The sequence below is a fragment of the Hakea prostrata genome, chromosome 3 (assembly GCF_041222555.1).
Source record: "Hakea prostrata isolate BN-2017 chromosome 3, UWA_Hpros_2, whole genome shotgun sequence".
Classification (NCBI taxonomy): domain Eukaryota; kingdom Viridiplantae; phylum Streptophyta; class Magnoliopsida; order Proteales; family Proteaceae; genus Hakea; species Hakea prostrata.
The window spans coordinates 10,898,096-10,903,995 of NC_142602.1; positions in this window are offsets into that span (position 1 = coordinate 10,898,096).

The window sequence follows — 5,900 nt, forward strand, 5'->3', positions numbered from 1 at the left end:
TGAGTCTCCCGGGGTCAGGAACTTAGCTTTCGGCCGGGTCTTGACACGCATTTTCCAGTACTTCCAGGTGGATTTAGAGGACACACTGATGATTCCTGATATAGAGATAGGTGAGGACCTCTGTGCATGGTCGGTCAAAAAAATGGGGCTTGGCAAGGCGGTTAGATCAGACAATGAGGCCGACATCGATGGGGATGCCGAGGATGACGATGTAGATGAGCATGGAGACGATGATGATCAGGGTGATGCTCTAGTTCAGGATGATGACCAGGGGCATCAGGAGATTCCCGCTCCACGATTCTCCGAGGATGGAGGTCCATCTCACCAGACTTCTGAGGCTCCAGGTGTGACTTCTCATCAGTCTCCGATTTATTCCATACTCGAGAGGATCAAGGCTCGACAGATGAGGATGGAGACATACATGCACACTTTAGGTGAGAGGTTTACACGGCTCGAGGATGAGTTCAGATCGAGGAGGGATCAGACAGATCGTCGGAGTAGATCACCTAGATAGATAGCATTAGGAGTTTTCCTTTTTATGTTTCCCAGGATGTACTTTCTTTCAGACTTGTAAAAATTTTCTTATGTGATTAATGAGATCAAGTTGTTTTGCTTATATTATTGTATCTTATTCCATAATCAGTTAAGTTTCATTTATTCAGTTACTAATCTCGGTTATCTATTATTCAGCTCTAAGAATAGTTGAGTTACCCTTTTTGATCGGTAACTCGGAATGTCCCATCATCGCTTCCGTGGTTAGGGCCTTACTGAACCTGGGGCTCTGATACCACTCTGTCACATCCACCCAGCCGGTACCCTATCGGCATACCCGGGATGTGATCCACAGCCCCGAAGATCCATAGTTCAGGGACCACATAATCCACATCGACGATAATACAATCATGAACAGATAACAATCATAAACTAACAATTAATGATCATGGAATTCAGAAATAAGGTGTCAGACATAGCGGAAATAAATATCAAATCAGATAAATTAAGAAGGCAGTGGGCGGAATCCACTCCTTCACCAAACGGAAGTGAGGTCAAAATTTAGTTAAGTACAAGTCTCAAGTTATAAAGGTAAGTTAAAGTTATTACAATTCTTCTAAGTATCTTGTCACAAAAGAAAGGGTAACTACTCATAAGTCTCCTCCATAATAAATATATCTTCTTCAAAGTTGAGGACCATGGAGACCCAACATGACTGCTCCCATACAACTCCTGGGCTAACCCTGGTACGCCTGGTAAACTTCTTCGGTATGGTCACCGAAGTCTTCAACGTAGCCAGCCTCTGGATGGTAGTATGAGGTATCTGGGTCCGCCTCAGGGAGGGTGCCATCAGAGTAATCACCTGTTGAATAGCCTAACAAAATATTGCAACAGAAAAGGAATGAGTTCAAAAGAACTCAGCAAGGAAGTTATCCCACCACACATAAACCACAAGATAATCATAAAATGATGCAGATGATATGAGGCATATAATGCAATATGACTTTATTCTAAGTATGCTGGTCATCTATGGTAGACATGCTTTAAGTCATAGCACCATACTTCTTTAGGTAGTCTCAGTCACTCATCACCGGGGGGAAATTGGGTCCTGCATCCCTCTCGGACAAATCCATGGTTGGGGGTTTCGGTCACCGCTCTCTCACATCACCGTTTGGTCTAAGTATTGGCGCATGTCAGGGTATAGCCTAGCCCAATGCAAGTCATCTACTTAATCATATCATGCCAGTTCCAGATACTTCCATTCCTCCCCTCTCGGGATCCTTTCCGGTATCCTTCACACTAGAGTCACGGATATTACTCACCGGACTCATCAACCCTATTGGTCATCCACAAATGGTAAATGGGAAGCTCTCACGTCCCTCTCACGGATCATTTCACCAGTCTTGAGTGCCCGTGAGCCCAAGTCTAGCCATTTGTAACCCTACCAATAAATGGCCCCTTTCGGGTAACCGTAATGCAATTCATGTCCTCTCACAGAGTGGATACCGGTCTTGAGCGCCCACAAATCCACACTACTACCATGGGTTGTTCGGTCTCAATGCCCTTCCGAATCGGGTCTGATATGATAGGGACATCCTAGCCATACATCTAGACAAATCCTATGCATGTCATTCAATAACCCGGGAAAGCGTCAATGGACACCTTCGGAGAACATCCCATACTATTCCCTCCGATGTCCAAGGACGAAGCACCAGTAGGGTACCCCTCAATCCCAAGTTATACTTAAGCAATCACATGCCCAAGTTCATCATATCAGTTCACAAGATACAACGTCATAATAAACATTCAATTCATGACATTGACATAAGTCATCATATATTGAAATTGATAAACATGATAAAACATTGAAGTAATATAATGTAAACACAAAGCTACTGTTAAAAGACATATGTAGCAAGTCTAACACGATAAGAATATGAAATAGAAACTATATTTACTAGGTTAGGAATACCAAGTCAAGATTTCCATATCCTAGGTAATTACATCGATAACTATCCTTACCTTGAATCGGAGAAGAGAATGGTCCAAGATCACAAGCAGTGGCCCAAATAGTCTTAAAGTCCTAAACAAGCATATATGAAAGGTTAGAGAAGAAATCATAACAATCGGAGATCAAACAAATCAGAAATGGGCAAAAGTTGCTGACAGCAACTCTATTGGTCGATACATTTGGTCGATAGTATCGACAAAATCAATTCCAGGACAGCAAGCTGGCTTTTCGGATTCTTGCCCAGATTTGGTCTTCCGGGTCTCGGATTGACATGAAACTTGTAGGATAGTCTAAGCACAACATGGGGACACTAATTATCAAGAAACTTTCATAATCCAATGGTCCATTTGGAAATCCCCAAATTGACATATTAAGGTTAAGAGTTGTAGATCATAGCATTGGCTATAACTCAATGCAAATTAGGGGAAAACATGGGGGATTAGGTATGGAATCGTTTAGAAGTAACATGGAGCACATATGCAAGGTATAGATTAGGTTAATCACGAGCTTCATCTCAGTTTTGGTAAATAAAGCAAGTTGGTAAGCAATAACTCATGGAAATGTGTAGTCAATGATCATGAGGTGAATCAATCATAGTCATATCGGTGAAAACATCATTGTATGGGGTTTAGAAGGTTCATGGCAAGGTGTATGCAAGGTTGCAGCACCTTGACCATGGTCCCAACAGTAAAATAGAGAAAAGATGAGTGAGAAAGTGATTAGGAGAGAGAGTCATACCTTTAAAGTGGAACAAGAAAGTAGGAATAAGTGGTTGGCAATGATTGATGAAGAAGATGCTTCACCACTACCAAGGAGGAGTTCTTGGGAGGCTCTCTCACGTTCCCAGATGTTAAAAACGCGAGAATAGGGCTCCAGTCTCGAGGAATAAATAAATAGAAAAGAATATTCCAAGAATCTTTAAATCTGGGCTCAGCAGACTTGTTGGTCGATACCTTTGGTCGATGGTATCGACCAATAGTATCGACCAAAACAATCTCTGCAGAAATTTTACAGAATAGTTCAGCAACTTTAGGTGCGGACTTGGAGAGCTATACAAGGTCAAATTGCATGGGGTTTCCTCCTACAGTTCACTCAAGAGGTCTAGTTTTAGGGAGTACCTTCGGATTATTCATAGGAGTCCGTTTGCTATTTCAATTGTCTCGCTCTTCATCAGTGCGTAGATTCTAACTTAGCACTGGTAATGTGCTCAAGGAAGGAGCAGCATCATCAATGTCCATAAACTGGAATCCCGACATTACGTCATCAACCAGTAGGGCCCATAAGTCCCTCCTACCACCACTTCGGGTCTTTGGACCTACGAACATAACAATGACCGGGTCGGGTCAAGGTTAGGTAAAAGCTGGATTTTACACCTGTTACAACTTCATGGCAAGCGTCCTGCTCAGTACCGGAGATGCTAAATACTCTTCCAGAAGGAGGGGCAGGGGTAGGAACAGAAGTGGGAGTACTTCTCACAGTAGGAGCAGAAACACAAGGCAAGGCTGACTTTTTTGGGCACAAGCGAGCAAAATGTTCGGGCTGCTTAAAAAGGAAGCACACAGAATCTCTTTGTCCAACAGGGGCGGCTACCAAAGGGGGTCTCTGAAAAGCAAGCCGAGGGGAAACCACACCAGGCCGGGGAGGCTGCACAAATCCCATAGGTCGAGCTCCACTATATTGGCCACGAGGGCCCACAGGAGTAGTACTGAAACTCTGACCCACACTCCTAGGCTGGAAGGCAAGAGTGGGATATGGTGAAGGCCTCACAAACTGACGCTCGGTGCGATCCACAAGACCGGGATGCCTAGGCTGCCACGGCCTCTGAACTCGAGCATTTTCTCTTTCTGCTTCTTCTAGCTTCTATGCATTCTGAACCACCTGGGCGTAACTCTCAAGAGGGAGAAGGGTGAGGTACGTCTTTAGAGATGGCCGCAGTCCTTTGAAGAATTTCTTTGCCTTCGCATTATCAAGTTTCATCGAGTCAAAGGCGAAAAAGAATAACTCTTCAAATTTCTGCTGGTAGTCCAGCACAGCAAGGGAACCTTGGGCCAATGCCATAAATCCAGACTCTTTGGCATCTTTCACAACCTCAGGAAAATAATTCTTACAGAAGGCTTCCTTGAATATTTCCCAAGAGACAGCACCACCATGGAGGGTTTCAAGAATAGGGTGGGAAGAAGTCCACCATGCGTCCGCTTCCTACTGAAGCTTCTGCTCGGCGAAGAGCACTTTTTGAGCATCCAAACACTGCAAGTTCCGGAAGGCCTTTTCTAATTCCCTCACCCGTCTGTTAGGGAACAGAATGTTCTTAGATACACTGGTAAAAGATGGCACCTGCAGTTTCAAGAAACTCTCCATCAGCCGGGTATGCGGGGTTCCTGTGAACCTCTCCACATACGGGGCCGCTAAGCCAGCACTGCCAAACCCACTAGCACAGTTCTCTTCTCTCAAGTTCACAAAACCAGTCATCATCTGGTTAAACTGAGCTTGCTGTTGTTGCATCATGTTGGTCATGACACTTGCAATGTCCTTGAAGCTTCCAATGTCAGGGGCACTGGGGATGCCATTGGTAGTATGACTGTCCTCCTGGGTCTGTTGGTCAGACCCTCCAGCAGGTGTCTCCTCATTTCCAGCACTATCGAAGCCGACAAGATGACTTCTCAGTAATACCATTCTGCAAAAGAACATTGACCACATCGAGATACGAATATTCGTCAAAACAACTTGACCATATGATTACAGTGCTCAAATTATACATAGATTCATCAATATAATAAGCAAATAACCAAACATTGGTCAAGATCCAAAAGTTTCCTCAAAAATCTCATTTTTCTCACTTTCAATAGCCTTGGTCGACTGGCTGGTCGACTTGCAGTCGACTGGCTAGTCGACTGTCAGTCGACCAAGCAGTCGACCAAGCCATGACAATAACGAAAAATCAAGCTTTTAACTTCATTTATCCTTCATTTCTCATTTCTAACTCGTTCTTCTTGTGGAGGGGCTCTGGAGAACGCATTAGCAAACATTTCTAAGCAGATTCCAAGTGGTTAGAGGCTTCCACATCATCAAGACATCAAGCATTGTTCAACCAAGTAAATCACTATTCATCATCTTCTCAAGTAGTTTCTTTACTTAGATTTCTCAAAATACCATGCGAAACTTGTTGTTCTAGAATAGAAATAGGTTTATGCATGCTTAGAAACAAAATCCCATAGTTTACATGCAACAACAACGCTTAAACAACAAGCAAACATGAATTTTCAACTTGATCTCGCGAACGTAGCCGAAAGTTTCCAAAATTAGCAAAATTTCGATTTCTCCCAAACAGCTAGGAGTTTTAATATCAAATTTGATGCCACACATTCCAAATGATATGCTACACATTACCATGCAATTC